The sequence below is a fragment of the Myotis davidii genome, unplaced genomic scaffold (assembly GCF_000327345.1).
Source record: "Myotis davidii unplaced genomic scaffold, ASM32734v1 scaffold68, whole genome shotgun sequence".
In the NCBI taxonomy this organism is placed as follows: domain Eukaryota; kingdom Metazoa; phylum Chordata; class Mammalia; order Chiroptera; family Vespertilionidae; genus Myotis; species Myotis davidii.
In genome coordinates, this window is record NW_006300376.1 from 1,157,070 (window position 1) to 1,167,229 (window position 10,160).

Below are 10,160 nucleotides of genomic sequence, written 5' to 3' on the forward strand. Positions count from 1 at the left end.
GAGTGAGACACGTGATGCTGTGCTTATGTTGTGGCGTTCACTGTGACGTTCGCTGCGCCAACTAGCAGTGGGGTATCTGAAGCTGGCTCGTAACCCGAATTTTAGCTCGCAACTCAAAGCAAAAAAGTGGCCGAGAGACGGCTTGTATCTCAAAAAACTCTTTAGTCGGGACACTCGTAAGTCAAGGCCCCACTGTAGTACACTTTGTATCTGACCCATAGTAAACCACAGTCACACAAGTCAGTGACCAAACAGAAATGAATCCCCAAACCAACAGGTGTCTGAAAGAACTCTAAAGCCACTCCTCCAGTTCCCCACTAAAAGCCCACCACTGGCTCCATGAAGTTACTAGTTCATGCAAAAATCAAGGGAAGGAGCCTGAGTCACAGGTCCAAGTCCACTCTCCAGCAACCCACAGAGGGGTGTTAGTTACCTGAGTCAGCCACACGTGGAAGACAAGCATGCAAGACAGTGCTCCCAAGGATTAACTGGAGGGTTAGTGGTAATATATGTAAAGAACGTGGCACATAGTAGCAACTTTTAAAATAGCAGCTATTGCCCTGACCAGTTTGGCTCAGTGGATAGAGCATCAGCCTAACTGAAGGGTCCCAGGTTCGATTCCGGTCAAGGGCATGTACCTGGGTTGCGGGCACATGCCCCGTGGGAGTTGTGCAAGAGGCAGCTGATCAATGTTTTTCTCTCTCATCGATGTTTCTAGCTCTCTATCCCTCTCCCTGCCACTCTGTAAAAAATCAATAAAATATATTTTAAAAAAGTAGCAGCTATTTCCAAAAGGTATAACCTTCCAGTTATAAAATAAACAAGGCATGGGGATAAAATATACACCATGACTGTAGTTAATAATACACATTACATATTATAGTTAATACCACATATTTGAATGTATTACAAGAGTAAATCTTAAAAGTGCTCATCACACACACACAAAATGGGTTAACTGTGCAGTGATGGGTGTTAATTAGGAGCTGAGGGGACTCGAGAGAGATTCTGGATTAGTCTCACCACCATCAGAGATAATGAACCTGACAGGGCTCCGTCTTCTCAAGCCCTGACAGGAACAGGGAGGAGAGGATCCTGCTTCAACACCTCCTTCCGATGAGGAACCTGGAAGGCCGGCTGTTCTAGACCAAAGCTGTCATCCAGGCCACATGGCCGTGCTGTAAATCTCACAGCCCACACTCCACCAGGACTGTGAGGCCTGGGGTGTGAAGCCTCATCACCAGCTTCCCAAACCAGGCCAAGAAGAAAGTCAGTAAGTGGAGAGGGAGCCTAGGACAAGCCACGGCCGACATGAGAGGAGGGAAACGTTCTGATAGTTCTAATTGGGAAATCAAGGAGAACTCATGCCTCCCTGCTTCCCCTCACAGCAGGAAAAAGAATGAAATTTAAGTTACCAGCAAGTTGCTTATGAATGATTAACATTTTAATTCTAATCTAATTAAAACTTTATTCTCTACCTGCAACCCTGCCTGCCCCTCTCTTCCATCCCTGTGCTTGTGTGTCCTAATGTTAGCACAGCAAGTTACTGTAAATGTAGGGGCTGCAGAAACAAAAATTCATTCTCTCGGCGCTGGAAGCTCTAAGTCCAAACGGAAGGTGCTGGCAGGGCCATGCCCCTCTGCAGGCCCAGGATCCCGCCTGGCTCCTCCCGGTGCTCCCGGGCTGGGAACTGCATCACTCCAGTCTTCGCCTCAGCCTTCACTCCGCCTTCTCCACATCTCTGTCCTCCCCTCTTCTCTCAAGGAAACCAGTCACCGAAGTTAGGGCCCACCCGCGTCCAGTATGACCTCATCGTAATTTAACCAATTACCTCTGGAAAGAGCCTATTTCCAAATGAGGTCTCATTCTAAGGTTCCAGGTAGACACGAATTTTGGAAGGGATACTTTTCAATCCACTATAACTCCCAAATTAAAATAAATCACCAAAACCAAAATTTGGGCAAAGTGGAGGAAAATGACAAATTATGGCATCACAGAAATGTAAAAAAAATTCACAAGTTATGATCTCCAGTGGATCCAGGACTACGAAATCTGAGTTAGAAATGATGTAGTTTTTACCATTCTCTCAACCCATGGGAAACTGAAGTTTTGGAAAATATCAAAAGTCTCAACCAAAATAGCACTAAAACAGAATATTACACTGATCCAGACACATTCTCTGAGATTTGGTATTAGATATAGATGGACATTCACATATATCGTCAGAAGTGGAAATAGCAACAAGATTAAAGGCAGGGGAGGAGATTTTTCAGTTAAAAGGGCTTTCATTTAACTATCGGGGATGGGACATGAACTTGAGTTTTAGAAGACCAAGGTTTCCTTTAAAAAGTCACCTAAGGTTTTTGACGGCCCCTCTCTCTTCCAAGCTATCCTTTATCCTGACGACATATGCCTACACAGAAGCATGACATATTAGATCTTGATACTTTTTAATCAAGGTACCACTTTAGCTATATGGGGAAAAATACTTGAGATCAGCTTAAAATCTTGTGTCCTCCCTCTGCCGGCTCTGAATTTAAAATAAATTATCAATGGCATCAGGAACCAAGTTCTTAATTTCTCTAAACACAAGGAAAAATATGACATGAATTCTCCCACGCACATGTAAAGGTCTTAAAATAAATGAATAAGAAATTACAAACATGTACTGAAAACTCCCAAAGGTATCTCTGTTGGATTTTTCTATGAATTCACTTTTCTAGGGGAAAGTTAATGCAGTTCATTTGCTTGGGGCAGGGGTCACTTCCTACATTGGCCTTGCCCTCCAATAAGGCTGCCAGGAGCTTGCCTTGCTCTGTGTTCACCTCTCCACTGCAGGATTGGGGTGCATCTGGACATGCAGACCTGGTGAGCGCCCAGAAGTTAACCTGGCATCTTCATCATAAGGGATTACCCGAGTAGCAAGTACTGGAAGGACCTCAGCCCATCAGAGTAGTCCATTTCATTTTGTAATGTTATCGCATATTAGTTAACTGCCACACTACAAAGAGAAAAACATCTCAAGATAAAAGTCTCAAAAAAGAAATCCGACTGAAGAGTAGAAGACACACACTCTAGAAAAGCCCAGAGTATTCCAATCATATGTTTATGTTTTACCATCGCCTCAACCCATGGGAAACTGATGGAGCAATACATCACAATAGACTATGGAACAATTAAGAATTTAAATTTTTTTAAAAAAAATATACGGATGCCTGCTACTTTACTTCTTTTCCCAATTAGGGAAATTGTGATGCTGAGAAATAAGAGTTGTTTGGTCAGAATAAAATGGTTAAGGTACTGAGTTTGTCTGTGGCAGTGATGTGATCAAAATCGAGATCTTTTATCACAATCACTAGCCTAATCACCTGTTCAGAAAACTCTACCTCGAAAGAGCTACAGACTGGCCTCCTGAAAAGGTCCCTCTTGAAAAGGTGGTTTCTCTTCTTCCTTCATATGTGGCATCTATTTTCCAATCCACGGACATAAACCCTCAACACGTCTGAGACTGATGCCCCCAAATGCAGAACATTAGGGACAACTTAGCTCTATACAACAACTTGGCTCCTATAAGTGGATACGTCCATGTGAGGCAGAACAATTCCGGGGTGACTCTTCCTAGACAGTACGTATTGATGCTGCATAAAGTGCGATACACACATAGGTGACAGGCTGGATATCAACTTTCTCTTAATGAAAGGTCATCTCAAGATCAGGTTTCCCTCAGTTTCTGTGATGGGTTGTGACTGGCACTGATCAAGTTTTTTCAGGGACGTCTACAGTAGGAAACAAGACACTGTGAGAAATGCCTTAGATAGCAGAGCATCATTTCATAATTACACTACATCGTATCAACATCAACACAGGAGGTCTAAGACTTGGGCCACCTTCATAGCGACAAGTATCCAGACTCTAGCACGTGACGTAACCTCACTCCAGAGTCACATCATCCCCTTTCAGTGTCAAACCCCAGAAAAGGCTATCCTCATGGGCTGAGGACATGGTGATCCTAAAAGCAGCTCCAAGTATCAGAAACACTTATTTGTTTGGTAGACACACTGCGCGCTCTCTCAAGGCTCTTACATTGTACTTGGGAATATACAGGAGTCACAGAAAAATGACGAAGGAAACAGGCAGGAGTCAGGCGTGGGCCGGGTAGGGTGGGGTGGATAAAGTAGGCCTTTTCAGCAAGGTGAGCTGAGAATGAAAAAAAGAGAAACACAGCCACTCTGTGTGAGCCGGCCTAGAGGAGGGGGAAGGGAGCACCTAGGAGCAAATGAAGACTTTGCAGAAATGGAGGCACTGACACCAACAGCTGTGAAACCACAAGGGTTATCAGCAGACATTACTGAACAGTGGCGCTCTGGGCTCACGAGGACACTCTTCACTCCGTTTCCTCACCTGTAAAATAGTTAGATGCTCTCTAAGACCTCCTTTAGTTCTGAATTTGAGGCAAGAACAGTTGCAGATAAGTTTGTCTGTCTCAAGGCTCCACATCCGCTCTCCAGGGGGAGGTCCGTCCCACACCAGGCCCCATAAGACAGAAGTTGGGGCTCCCAGGTCAGTCCAGGGCCCCAGATATGCTCTAACCGAGGTGAATTTGGGAAAGCCTCACTTCTCCCAAACGGCAGCAGCCACATTGCAGTGGCCTTGCATCTCCAAAACAAGCTGAATATAATCTGCAGAGAAGTGAAGGCCAGCGTCAAGCCAGAGCTGAAACACGAGGGAAAGCAGAAGTACACATGTGAAAAAAGGCAAGAGAATGGACAATAAGGACAAGTTCACAGAGCACATATTTGCATGTTTATTTTCTGTCTTCCCCCAATAGACTGTGAACTCCTGTGAACTGAAACCTTATTTGTCTTGTGCTACTACTAGATCCCTGGGGCCAGCAGAATGCCCTGCACACAGTATGCCTCTCATAAATATTTGCTGAATGAATGAAATGGCATGTGATGCAAATGTGTAAAAAGAGTTTTCTCTTCTCAATCTTTTACTCACTTACTGTACCTCAGTTGTAATATCTGCTGATGCTCACGCACCTGTATGTGTGTCATCCCAAAGGACTTCTTTAGCAGCAAGAAGCCAAAGTGAATCTTCAGGACCCCTCAATTTGTGATACAGGAAAAGGTGGGGAGAAAAATGAGGAGTCAAGCATAGGATCAAGGCTGTTCCCTACAGGTGAGATGAATGTGTATGAAAACAAAATAAATCCCATATTCTGTCCAGCTTCAGGAACAAGCAATGGGTAAGTGGGATACCTCACCCGAACGCACAGGCCTAAAAGTCTTATCTTTGCATTTTTTAATCAAGATCTTTGGATGGATGGAGTCTGCTTAACTTTTCCAGAGCAAGTAAATGACTTTTTAGTGGGACAAGGCCTCTCCATTAACTTACCAAATAAAAATATCTTGCAGGTTTTAAGAATCACGAGTATTAAAAAGTTTAACTACAAGATGTTCTTGTATGGTGTCATTCTCTTAAAATAGAGCTCTCCTAAAAGCTCCTAAAAATAAGTCTGCATAGTTTCATTTCATTTTCTAAGGAGATAAACATATCAAAACCAACACTTCACTTCTTTTTTAAAGAGTCTCTCTGCTACATAGGGCTCACAGATCAAAGTCCAAAAGGGCCAGTTTCTTCACTTCATAGGTCGATGACACAGCTTTGAGAAAGAGGAAAACAGTCCCCCTCATGTATTGCTGCTGTAGGAAGAGGAAGTGTATTAGTTGAGAATCACTGACGATGACGGTACTGCCAAAGGAAATTACAAAACAGCATTCTGGCAACATGGGCCCAGCAGAAGACAGATTCCTCACACACCACCATAACTGGCCCTTTGGTGAGTTACTCCAAAGGCGACTGAGGTCAAAATTATGAGACAATATGGAATTATTATGACTTTGTCATTTTGAAACTTTAAATATGTATTTTTTTTAAACATAAAAGTGAGGTTAAAATAACATTTTCTTAATACAGTATGTTGAAAAAGAACTGAATGCATTAATCTAAAAAAAAGCTGCAACAGTGGGCACGTAAACAAGATTTGTGTGGCAGGTCAGCCCTCGTCTCTTCACCTGGGGAAGATGCTCTACGAGTGCACATTATCCTACGAAGGAAGACCCCGTCTCCTGAGGAGTCACCCTCCGCAGCAGCAGCAGCAGCCTACAATTGTGAAACTGTGGGAGCCGCCACAGAAACTCATGGCTGCATAATATCTCAGTGCCCTGATCCGTGGGCAATGCAGGTGTTTGCGTGCATGTAGGAGACAAGTGATAAACAGGCCTTACAAGGTAAACGCTGGAGTCCTAGAGGTCTGCCCAAGTCAGGAGGAACCATTCTCAACAGTTTAATTATGGGTGCAGTGCAAGTACGTTTAATGGGAATTAAAAGAAATGTAACCTTTTCCCCTCTTAACCACATCTGATTATTCACTTCTACTTTAATGCCTGAGGTAAGGGAACCTGTGAGATAGCCATCACCTTTCTCCTGGGCACAGCAGGTAACTAACAAACCTAAGTTAGCCAAGAACATCCTCTTTTTGTTAAAATGCGCTTTTTTTGCCACTTTTGTCACTTCATAGTTCCCAAAGACGCATACTGATAGGCACTGGACAGCTCTACAAACATGATGCACTTCTCGGCCTCCATCAACGTTAATCTGTCTTTCTGATGCTGAAATAATAACGAAGACTAGATTGAGAGGCAAATATGTTTTTCAAGAAAGCAACCTGTACTTATGTTAAGGGTACACATTACTTAGTAAATGACCTTTTAAAAAGATCAATTTAAAGAGGAAAACCGTGTGATTAAGAACAAAGATCTCTAGAACTGTGGCTACTAATTACCTCTGTAACTAACGAGCTGTGTGAGCTTAGAAAAGTCATTAACTTCAAGAATCAGGTTCTTCACCTATTAGAGAGCTAGTCAGTGATGGCGAACCTATGACACGCGTGTCAGAGGTGACATGCGAACTCATTTTTTTGGTCGATTTTTCTTTGTTAAATGGCATTTAAATATATAAAATAAATATCAAAAATATGTCTTTGTTTTACTATGGTTGCAAATATCAAAAAATTTCTATATGTGACACAGCACCAGAGTTAAGTTAGGGTTTTTCAAAATGCTGACACGCCGAACTCAAAAGGTTCACCATCACTGAACTAGATCAACAAACCTCATCCTGGCTGTATATTAGAATCACCTGAGAAATTTCAAACCTCCCTTCCCTCCCTAAACAATAAACACTAATCCACCCACCAGCACAATTAAATCAGGTTCTCTGGGTATCGATAGTTTTTAAAGGCTCTCAGGTGATTCTAACATGCAACCAGAGCTTCAAACCACTGATTGGATTCTGATCTCCAAGGCCCCTTTCATTCTATGACCTTAGGGTCATAATTCTGGTTATAGGCTCTCGTAATGCAATGGCCTAAAAAGCCACAAAAGAAGTAAGGCCTGGACCCTGCATACTGTGCCTATGTACGCACATGTCTAGGAGACATTAACCTGAATTCTAGACATTTTTAGGGGTTAAAAACTCAAATACATAACTCAGAGTGAAAGTAATGTGGTTTAAATGCACACAGATGCTTCCAAAATGACTAATCATGATAGGATTCAACTCCTGAAACTTGGACCCATGAATATGGGTCACAATCAGCTCCTGACCTCTTCCTTTTCCCTCGTCTTCTGCCCCCACTAAACCACAAGCACAAATAGGGTTGGCTAGTAGTCATAATCAGAATATGAAACCAGCCCCAGTCTCAAAGGGCCTTCACCATCATCAAAGATTTGGAAGTTCTTGCATGGCTGCATCTTTTGATAAAGGTCATCTTATAAAAACTCTTTAAATGATATCCCTATAGTCTTCAAGAATTAGTTATCACATAATACTCAGAAGTGGAACTGATGTAACCAGTTACAGTAAAAATAATCATAAAATGTGTGCCCTGTATTAAACATATTAAGGCTTGAGAGTTTCAATTTACAATATTTCATAAAATTTTGGTTAAAGAGAAATAAGATAGCAGAGAAAGAAAAACGGAACTATGAGACCAAAAATGGTTTAGGACATAAAACCACCAAGTTTATGACTAGGCCCAAAATCTCTACTGCAAATTGTGCAAGTTATAATAAAAATATAATTAGCAATTCAGTTACTTTTGATAATACCACTTTCTCACATAAGCATTTTTTAAATCCAATGTTATCAAACTGTTAATTTTACCTATAAGCACAATAGCATGAAATTACTTCTTAATGGTAAAAACCATAGGAAAGCTGAAAACCCTCCCTATGTTAACTAAGTTGAAAGTTAGCTAACTTGCAATTAACAGTATCTATGCACCAAATTCAAAAAATGCAGGACTAAATTCCAAGTGTGAGAAATTTGAAAAATACTCCAAAACCCCAAATCTATCTTCTTAAATCCTGTAAACTCACCCCTTCCTGATACTGTACACTGAGATTAACCCTTGCTATCCACTTGGAAACTCAATTTTAAAAGGTATCACATTAGCACGGCTGTGAAACACAACTCGCGGCCTTTCTCTAAAGAGCCCTCATATCACACAACTGGCACTCCATTGCAAAGCAATAAAATTAAATCATATGTAGCATTCATGCTGTCAGCATTTGTTAAAGGAAATGAAACAGATTTGTGGAATAATATCAAAGCACACATTTTGCTTTTAAAGTTTGTTTAATCTAAAAAAGGTTTAAATCTAAAGGCCACTCCAATACTGGCCATAATTTTTTTAAGGAACTTTACAAGGATTTTATTTTTAAGCAAATTAAAACTCAATACACCAAATTATTTAGTTTTTCATATACAGCCTCCTCTCCAACGCTTCAATTTTCCACTACATGTTATTTTATACACCTATTGAAACCCAGGAAGATACAGGGCTCCCCAAAGACAATAAAGGAAGGGACAGGAGGAGGAAGCAACTACCTCTTTAATTTAAAAAAAAAAAAAAAAAGCAGCAACTAATTGCAAATAGAAGCAACTGATAAGCAATTAGTATCTCCAAATGCGCAGGAGTCTCTTCTGCCTGGCACTTTCACATTCATATCTTGGGGGAAGGGGCCAGGAGGAGCAAAGCAGCTGGGTATCAGCAAGGGCACAGGAGCTAATCTCTTTCGGTGCCCAACTGCAGGAAGTCATTACATCATAGGCCTTTCCACACCTCTCTCCCTACCACGTGTCCAGTGCCCCCAAGAGGCTGAAAAGGAACAGTAGAGAGCCTCTCTTCAGGTTCACTTATTGGCAGAAGCCATTACAGCCCAGCCCAGCCCTGCCACCAAACCTCCCTTCCAAAGGCTTAAGTGAGGCACCCGGCCTCCAGGCCTCCACACCTGGACCCCACCACAAACAAGGCCAGAGTCCGGGCCTCAGCCGGAGCAGCAGGTGCGGCCACACCGCGTTGAGATGGCAGAGCTGCCCTCTTCCAGACCCCAGAATATCTCAGAGGCTACTGCGGGCAGGCTGACAGAAAACACATCTCTGAGCAATACAGGTGTTAACAGAGAGCCCGCCAGGGAAATGTTTGCAACCACTGGTTTTTCTAATGATAGCCTCATGCCTGTGGAAGTTAACACCCACAAGCCCGAAACTTGGACCCTAGGATTTTCACCCAGCTAGTGACAACGCACCAAGCTCCTGGAAAACTCAAATCCAACTCCTCCTCCAGGCACCGAGTCCCAAACACAACCCCACATCCCCGCACTCCAACCGCAGCGTCCTCGCCGCACCCCCGACGATAGTGAATTCTACTCCAAAGTTGGCCTCGGACCTACCTGCTCCGCGCTGTCCGGAATACAGCATAAGCACTTTTGTCCGTCTGTCCTTCTCTCTCCAAAGTCCCTTGCCCCTTCTCAGAACCTGACCATGCCCGACACTTCCCAGGGAGCCAGGGAGCCTCCTTCCCCCGCCCCGGACGCCTCACGTACCCTTCCTTTGGGGTCACACAAAGCTCCCCAAAGACCCCACAGCCCAGGCTCTCCGCCAGCCCCAGTCCCCAACGCCGGTAGGCGCGCTCCATGAAGCGAAGGGGCGCCGGGCGCTGCGCCGGTGGCCGGCGAGTCCCACCACCCGCCCGAGGTAGGTACGCACCTTCCAGCCCGCAGAGCTGTTGCTGTCGCCCTTATCCTTGAAGT

At 43.4% G+C, this 10,160-nt stretch overlaps 1 long non-coding RNA gene across 1 annotated transcript; it reads right to left on the reverse strand.

Moving 5' to 3' along the window:
- Positions 1 to 390: 390 nt before the first annotated feature.
- Positions 391 to 9,942, reverse strand: LOC107185203. Its single transcript, XR_001516122.1, has 3 exons — positions 9,673 to 9,942; positions 8,291 to 8,295; positions 391 to 400 (listed from the first exon to the last, which is right to left on the reverse strand). It is a non-coding gene; the product is annotated as an uncharacterized LOC107185203 (long non-coding RNA).
- Between the last annotated feature and the right edge of the window lie 218 nt (positions 9,943 to 10,160).